We start from the raw sequence: 9,345 nt of genomic DNA on the forward strand, positions 1-9,345 counted from the left end.
TATATAATGCAATCATTTGACCAAGTGAATCTCATTTCAAAATATTTCTAAATAGATGTTCATACAAAAGTTAGGCTTATAGTATACATCCCAACAATCTCCCACTTATACTAAAAGACTATGTTGCCATATATGCTGCCATACATCTGATTCCCATCCCCTCAACATGCCCATCAAAAGCTCTCGCCAGAAGGGTCTTAGTGAAAGGATCTACCAGGTTATCTGCTGATGCAATCTTGGCGACAACAACTTCTCCTCGCCTTACGATGTCTCATAATAGGTGGTACTTGCACTCAATGTGTTTACTTGCCTTATGGCTCATGGTTCCTTCAAGTTTGCTACTGTACCACTATTATCACAATAAATTGTGATAATTTTGGGTAAACCAGGAATCACATCTAAGTCCATCAAGAAGTTTCTAAGCCATACAGCTTCTTTGGCTGCCTCAGAGGCTGCCACTTACTCAGCTTCCATGTTGGAGTCCAACACGTATTTATGCTTAGCACTCCTCCATGTTATGGCTCCACCTCCCAAAGTAAACACATACCCTGAGGTTGACTTACTTTGTCCTTATCTAATTGGAAGTCAGAATCCGTGTAACCCACAGGGAGCAAATCATCTGCCTGGTAAATCAGCATACAATTTCTAGTCATTTTCAGATACTTTAATTTATGTTTTACGGCAGTCCACTATCCCTGTCCTGGGTTACTTTGATATCTACTAACCATACCTATGGCAAAACAGATATCCGGTCTCGTACATAGCATTGCATACATTAGGCTTCCTACAGCCGAAGCATAAGGAACTGCCTTCGTCTCCTCTATCTCCTTTGGTGTCTTAGGAGATATCTCTTTAGATAAAGGTACTCCATGCCGAAAAGGTAGAAAACCTTTCTTGGAGTTTTGCATGCAAAAGCGAGCTAGGATAGTATCGATGTACGAAGCTTGGGATGTGTTAGAATGTATACTAAAAGCCTAGCTTTTGGTATAAACATTTATCTAGAAATAAGAATCACATTGGTCAAATGTCTACATTTATGATAAATGTAGTTGTTCAATTAATTTATATTGTAGATAACATGGTGTGAGGTGTCACACACAGAAGATCATGTTACCAGTACCTTATAAATTATGAACAGTAGCTCACGACCAAGATAGAAAGGAACAAACCATTGGAAGGTCATAGTGTAATTAGGTATTAGTTTATCTAAACTATATAATTACACTAGTACACTTAGAGTGTATTGAGTAGGACCATTAGATGTCGTTTCTTTTATACTGACTTTATAAAGGAACAAAGACCTCAGTTATTATGGAAGTGTGTGCTCTTAATCCCAATATAATAACAAGCACATATATTTGATATTCATTTCTTTAATTTATCAATGGGTGAGATTTAGTTCGATAAATCAATAAGCCCGATAAGTTGGGAAATGATATCACTTATAGTGTGTGTTGTTGATTATAAAAGGAAACTGTGTCCTAGTGATCTAGGTTGAGAATGTCCCCAAGAGGAGCTCATAAGAATTGACATGTTAAACCCTGCAGGTGGACTTAGTCTGACATGACGATGAAGTTGAGTGGTACTACTCTTGGAGCTAGATATTAATTAAGTGAGTTGTCAGTAACTTACTTAATTAGTGGTCATTCGACATCTTAAACACAGGGAGACTAACACACTCGTAATAAGAAGGAGCCCAAAATGTAATTTGGAATTGGTGCGGTAGTTCAATAATAGTTCTCTAGTGGAATGAATTATTATTGATAAAATTAAGTTGTGTGTTCGGGGCGAACACGGGATGCTTAATTTTATCGGGAGACCAAAACCAATTCCTCCTCTCGGTCCCTATCGTAGCCTCTTAATTATAGAGTACTATACCCACCTTCTTACCCATCCCATAGGGGCTGGCCAAGCTAGCTTGGAGACCAAGCTAGGGCCGGCCAAAGTTTGGTTCATGGGTGCTTCAAGGTGGCTGGCCCTAGCTTGGGTTCAAGCTTGGTGTGGCCGGCCCAAATTAAAATAAAAGGATTTTTATTTTTTAAATGTTTCTTATGTGGATAACATGATTTAAAAGAGAGTTTAAAAATTTAAATCTTTCCTTTTATAAAATTCTACAAAAGATTAAGAGAAGAGCTAAATCTCTTTCCTTATTTGTAGATTAAAATGTTGATTTTAATTTTGGTAAAAACTTTCCTTTTAATTATGTTCATGATTTAAAAGAAAGTTTAAAAATTAAAAATTCTCTTTTATTAGTTTCTACAAAAGATTAAGAAAAGATTTAACATCTTTCCTTATTTGTAGATTGAAAGGAGATTTTAATTTTTAGAGATAACTTTCCTTTTTGGAAATTATCCACATGTTTAAAAGAAAGATTTTAATTTATAAAATTTCTTTTTATTAACCAATCATGAAGGGATTAAAATTATTGGAGAAATTTTTATAAATTTCTAGAAACAAATTAGGAAGTTTTAATTTTTGTTTTAATTAAAACTCTCCTTGTTTTGGGGAAAGAGGTGGCCGGCCAAATAAATTGGAGAAGAGAAAATTATTTTTAATTAAATAAATTTTCCTTTTCATGGCAAAAGAATTAAGGAAGTTTTTATTTAAATTTCCTTATTTGCCAAGACCAAGGATTATAAAAGAGGGGGTAGAGGAGGCTTCATGGTGAACAACTCTATTCTTTTTCTTCCTCTCTTTTCTTCCTTAGTGTGGCCGGCCCCTAGAGGTTCCCCTTCTCCTTCTTTCTTCTCCTTCTTGTGGCCGAGACTTCATCATCTCTTGGAGGCATAGAAGTGGCCGGATCTAGCTTGGAGAAAAGGAGAGAAAGGAGTCTTGTTTCATGCATCCCTTGGAGCTTGGTTGGTGGAAAAAGATCTTCATCTTTTGGAAGCATTGTGCTTGGCCGAAACTTGAAGAAAGGAGAAGAAGGTGCTTTGGTGGTTTCTCATCTCGGAAGATTGTTGCCCACACAACGTCCGAGGTTAGAAGAGGAATACGGTAGAAGGTCAAGAGGTCTTTCTAAAAGGTATGACTAGTATTTTTTCCTTTCCGCATCATACTAGTTATTTTTGGAAATAATACCAAATACAAGAGGCATGTGATTCTAGTATTTCGAATTTATTTTCGATGTTGTGTTCTTTTGTTTTTTTTTCTTTTCCTTGTGATTTGATTGTTCTTTTCGGTTGACCTAAAGTTATTTAAGGAAATTAAATATTAACTTTCCTTAAAAGGCTTTGTCTAGTCGATGGTGGTTGTTCCCATATCCAAGAAGGTCATGTGCCTCGCCACGTCAGTACTGGAAGCCAATTTTGGAAATTAATATTTAATGAAATTAATAACCTAGGTGATTTGGATCGAACGTGTTAAGTTCCGCAGGAGATCAGAGTCTAAACCTAAAAGAACAAATAGATTAAACTTTGGATCAAACGTGTTAAGTTCCACAGGCGATCCAAGTTTAATTTAAAAGAACACATGGTAGCTAGGAAAAGGTTCAGACCTTTGTACAAAATTTTTGTACAGTGGAACCATTAGGTTTTCCGAGTAGCAACCAACAGGATGAGCACAACATCCTTTTCTTGCGATTCCTTATTACTTTAATCCCAAGAATATGTTAACATTCTCCCATGTTCTTCATATCAAACTACTTGAACAACCATACCCTTACATCTAACAATACTTTGACAATGTTGCCAATGAGCAGAACGTCATCTACTTATAGTACAAGAAATACCACCATATTTTCGTCACTTTTCTTATATACACAAGACTCATCCGGACACTGAATGAATCCATAAGACTAGATCACTTCCATCAAATCGGATGTTCCAAGATCTCGAAGCTTGCTTCAGTCCATAAATGGACCGATTGAGCTTACATACAAGATGCTCTTTGCCCTTCGCAATGAATCCCTCTGGTTGCTTCATATAGATATTTTATTCAAGACTTCCGTTAAGGAAAGCTGTCTTGACATTCATTTTTGAAACCTCATAATCCATATGAGCAGCAATAGATAAAAGAATCCGGATAGACTTAAGCATGGCTACCGACGAAAAGTTTCCTCACATTCGATTCCCTCTTTCTGAGTATACCCCTTCATAACAAGCCTCGCTTTAAAGGTTTCCACCTTCCCATCTGTTCCTATTTTCCTTTTGTAGACCCATTTACATCCAATGGCTTTTATACCATTTGGTGGTTCTACAAACTCCCAGACTTGATTAGAATACATAGATTCTATTTCAGAGTTCATTGCACTTTGCCAAGATGGTGCATCTTTATCTTGGAGTACTTCATCATATGTCCAGGGATCAGGTTCATGTTCACCAGAGATCAAGTCCAAAGACTCTCCAAAAAATATGAATCTATCAGGTTATCGAACAACCCTCCCACTATGACAAGGCACTACCTGTAATTGTGCATCATTTGTGACACGTGTTGTAGTTTCTTGTGGTATCTCATCTTGTACTGTTGGTACTAAATCATACGTGTCCTCTCTTATTTCGTTAAGAATAATTTTATTCATGGGCTTGTGGTTCATTACATAATCCTCTTCTACAAATCGGGCATTGGTGCTAACAGTGACCTTCTGATCTTTGGGACTATAAAACAAACCACCTTTCGTTCCTTTATGATAACCCACAAACAAGTGAACTTCTGTATGTGATTCCAACTTATCAACATCTCCCTTCAGCACATGTGCTGGACTACCCCAAATCTGAATGTGTCTTAGACTAGGCTTACGCCTATTCCATAATTCTGTGGGAGTAGAGGGTACTGACTTAAAAGGTACCAAGTTCAGAATGTACACCGCCATTTCCAGATCATATCCCCAAAATGAATTTGGTAATTCTGAATAACTCATCATTGATCTAATCATTTCCATAAGAGCCCTATTCCTTCGTTCTACCACACCATTCTGTTGGGATGTACCTGGTGCAGATAATTGGGATTGAATCCCGGCTTCTAATAAGTAATTCCTAAACTCTCCTAAGAGGTACTCTCCACCATGATCTGTCCATAGTGTATTGATACTTTTACCATGACCTTTCTCCACATCAGCCTTGTAATCTTAGAACTTATCAAAGCACTTAGACTTGCGGCGCATTGATGTGCGTAGATATTATGATCATTTATGCATTCTTTAACGCACATTCACTTGCTTTATTTGTATATATTCTTTGCACGATCATCTCACTTATCATTTATTCAGCATTTATTACTCTTTTGTAGGAGATCTACTCTTTATTTGGTTTTGTGTTGACAGGGATAACTTTTGGAGTGAAAACAGCGATTGCCGATGCACCCAAGCAAAGCATATCACAACTGTGCACTCCTGCATGGTCGTGTGGCGATTCCAGACAGAGAGCAGAGCACGGCCGTACAACCTTGCTCGGTCGTGTGGCCATTCACCAAGAGAGAGCAGAGCACGGCCGTGCCTCACTACCAGCAGCCAAGATCCACACGGCCATGTGAACCTCACACGGCCGTGTAGTGCAGCCCGGGCCAAAGCAAGACACGACCGTGCAGACGTGGCACGACCGTGCCACTTTACCCGAAGACAAGAAGAGCTTGGTCGTGTGGATTTCACACGGTCGTGGCACGGACCGTGCGGTTCTCGTGCCCTACCCTATATAAAGGCTTTTAGCTTTTTTTCTCGGGAGGAGAAGGCGAGCCGTCAGAAAGGATTTACCTTGGTGTCATTCCACACTATCTCGGACATTTGAGATCACCGTCATCATCGCATCAACTCCAGAAGAAAAGGATTAGACCTGAAGATCACTCGATGTTATTGGATAAGCATCTTTTCTCTTTCTCTCTTCTCGTTTGAGGATTGTATGCTTTCTTTTATTATGTGTTTGGTTTTCTCTCCGGTGTCTATGGAGTAGATCCCTTGTTCTAGGATCAGGGAGTAGTTGTGGATAGGGTTTGATGTAAGACTCATGTCTTTCCTTATTGGATGATTTCACTAGGTGGGAAGTCCTAGTAAGTAACGACACGGCTGAGGGTCGTCGGTCGATGACATAAGGGGTCGCCAGTTGGGTCGCCCAAGGGACTGCCAAGGGGCAGCCAAATGGGCCACCCAAGGGGCCGAGGGTTCGGGTCGTTACATGAACAATCGCTAGTACTTATAACCAGTTCTCGTGAGATCGATAATCTTTTATTACTGATGACCTATCCATGCACTTGCGGAAGCGTAACAAGTTTTTGGCACCGTTGTCAGGGACTGCGTCTATAACATTTATGAAAATCATATTGAATTAGACTAGACTTTGTTTTTCTTTATTTCACTTTACTTTTTGCATTTTTATTAACATAAAAAATATTAAAAATATATTTTAACTCTTTATTTTGCACTTAGATTATTCAATATCTTGTTCTTACATGTGAAGAGCTAATCTTTCAGGAGAACTTCTGCAATTCAATCCAGAAATTGATAGAACTTTCCTAAGGAGAAGAAACTTGTAGAAACTCCAAGCAGAACAAGAATCTTCTGTAATGGCCGATAAACTTTTGAAGGATTACGCAGCACCTTATGCACGAGAGCTTCGATCTAGCATCACTAAACCACCAATTAAAGCCAACAATTTTGAAATCAAGCCTGCAGTGATCCACATGGTCCAGGAAAATCAATTTGGAGGAGGACCGCACGATGATCCAAATCATCACTTGGAGTCTTTCTATGAGATATGTAGTACTATGAAAGTAAATGGGGTCCCTCCAGAAATAGTAAGGTTACTCCTTTTTGGATTTTCCCTGAAAGATAGAGCCAAGCAGTGGCTTAATTCTCTACCAGCAAACAGCATAACATCTTGGGATCAGTGTGAGCAGAAATTTTTGAACAAATTTTACCAGCCGAGTAAAACTGCACACATGTGGAATTTAATTGCAAGCTTCAAACAGATAGACTCAGAATTGCTATTCGAAGCATGGGGCAAATTCAAGAGTATGCTGAGACGGTGCCCCCATCATGGCCTCGAGAAGTGGTTGGTGCTACACATGTTCTATAATGGAATCAACTATCACACAAAGGTGTCCCTCGATTCTGCAGCAGGAGGGGCGTTAATGAACAAGAGCCTTGATGAAGCTGAAGAGATCATAGAAAATGTGGCACAGAACCACCATCAATGGGAAGCTGAATGATCAGGAGGTTCTTTCTCTGTGAATCCAATAAAGGTATTAGGAAAATTCGACGTAGATGCAGTCACGCTAATGTTTGCAAAGCTGGATGCTCTGACCAAGAAGTTTGAGACCATGGGGAACAACACAGCCAAAGCAATAGTGTGTGTTTGCGAAATTTACGGAAGTTCGAATCATGCTCAAGATACTTGCCCCCTAGGACCAATACAAGCACAAATAAACCAACTTGAGCAATGCGATGCGATAGTTAGTTATAACCAAAGCAAAACAATCCCTACTCCAACACATACAACCCTGGGTGGAGGTGGAGGAACCACCCAAATTTTTCTTATCGGGGCAATCAGGATCAAGGACCAGCAAAACAAAGTTACCAACCAGGGCAACAAAGCTACCCACCTGGATAACAAATTTATCAACAATAGAAACCTTCACAACTGTCTAGAATCGAAAATATGCTTGAAGAAGCTCTCTTGGAGAAAAAAGAGATGAAGAATGAAATTAAGTAGTTGAATCAAAGATTGAAGAATTCTGAAAAGCATCAAAAGATGCAGGACAGCCAAATCGCCCAGATAGCCCAGTCCTTTTCAAGAGCACCGGGAGCATTTCTAGGAAAGCCTGACATAAACCCTGTGGAACATTGCAACCGCATTGAGCTGAGGAGCGGACGGACTTTGGGAGACTCCCAAATGACTGCTCAAAAAGGAATTGACTCAGAAGAAGAGCCCTCTCCTCTTATGCCTAATTTGGTCCAGAACAAGGATAGGGAGGAGATTACCAAGAAGGTCGAAGGGACTCTTCCACTTCACCCCACAAAGTCAAACAATTCCTTTTCCCCAGAAACTAATTACATCCCAAAAGGATGAAGAGTTCCACCGATTCCTTAAGAAAATTAAAGAAATCTGCATTGAAGTACCTCTGATAGACGCATTGCACCAAATGCCAAAGTTCACTAAATTTTTAAAAGGTATTCTATCTAACAAAAGACAGAAAGGAGACTTCAAGACTGTGTCATTGACAAAGAAGTGCAGCGCTCTATGTTGGATCGAGACCGCGCTAGAGGGGGGGTGAATAGCGCTCGTGGCTATTTCGTTCGATTAGTAAAACTATCAGAGTAAAATACGCAGCGGAAAATGTAAATAAACACAAACACAGAGACACGGTCGTTTACTTCATTCGGAGCCTAAGGCGACTCCTACTCGAAGGCCCGCGATCCTTGATCGCTTCCGGTGGGCAACAACTATAAGCTCGATAAAAGATTACAAGTTGAAGTACAATAAACGACAGTAAATAATTATACCAACGACAAAGAAATGAAGATTCGGAGCTCCTGGTCGTCGGGCACAAGTAGCAGCACTTCGGAACGTCGTTTGGAGCAGCATGTAGCACTTGAATCACTTAAGACTTGATCTTCTGAAGTGCTAGTCGAAACCCCCTTATAAAGGGTGTTCAAGGCGCCTTGAAGGCTGTTCAAGGCGCCTCCATGCTGCCGATTCTTCCGCACGGATCAAACTTGATCTGGTCGAACTTCATCTGCATAAGGCGCCTCAAACCCTGCTCAAGGCGCCTTAAACCCCCTTCAAGGCACCTCCATTGAAGCTTCGCAGCCAGGTCAGCTTTTGCACCCGAGGCGCCTCCAAGCTCCATGGAGGCGCCTCCAAGCTCCATGGAGGCGCCTCGGACACTGTTCATCCGAGGCTAACCTTTGCACTTTGGTCCCTGCAAGATACATTAATCCCAAATATACCCTGCAGCACAAAGTTAGCACATAACGCATAATAGAAGTGATATTGATAGTCTCCGGACTATCCGAGCCTGACTTCGGGTTTCCTACCGGAAACCCTAGGTCGACCCGACGCCTACTGTTCCCTCTACGGGGAACGCATCCTCATCTACTCCACTCAGGAGATTTACCTGTTGCCAGTGCGATCCTCCAGATCGACTGGACTTTTGCTCAGCACTCGATGCTTCCGGACTTTCTGCTGGACATCCGCTTCCCGGCTAGTCCAGACTTTCACCTGGTTCGCGACACCAGGACTTTCCACCTAGGGTTACCACCCCCTAGGACTTTTGCCTGAAGCTATCTACCTGCCAAGACTTTCCGCATAGGGTTACCACCCCCTATGACCTAGGGTTACCACCCCCTAGGGTTTTCCCTTTTGCCTAACCGCAGCTAGGACTTTCTTGACATTCTCAAGTAGACTTGTTAGATTA

General features: G+C 40.7%; 1 pseudogene; it reads right to left on the reverse strand.

Annotated features, from left to right (window-relative positions):
- Positions 1 to 6,899: 6,899 nt before the first annotated feature.
- On the reverse strand, positions 6,900 to 6,971 carry LOC121968953 (annotated as a pseudogene).
- Between the last annotated feature and the right edge of the window lie 2,374 nt (positions 6,972 to 9,345).

This window comes from Zingiber officinale, chromosome 3B (assembly GCF_018446385.1).
Source record: "Zingiber officinale cultivar Zhangliang chromosome 3B, Zo_v1.1, whole genome shotgun sequence".
Lineage (NCBI taxonomy): Eukaryota > Viridiplantae > Streptophyta > Magnoliopsida > Zingiberales > Zingiberaceae > Zingiber > Zingiber officinale.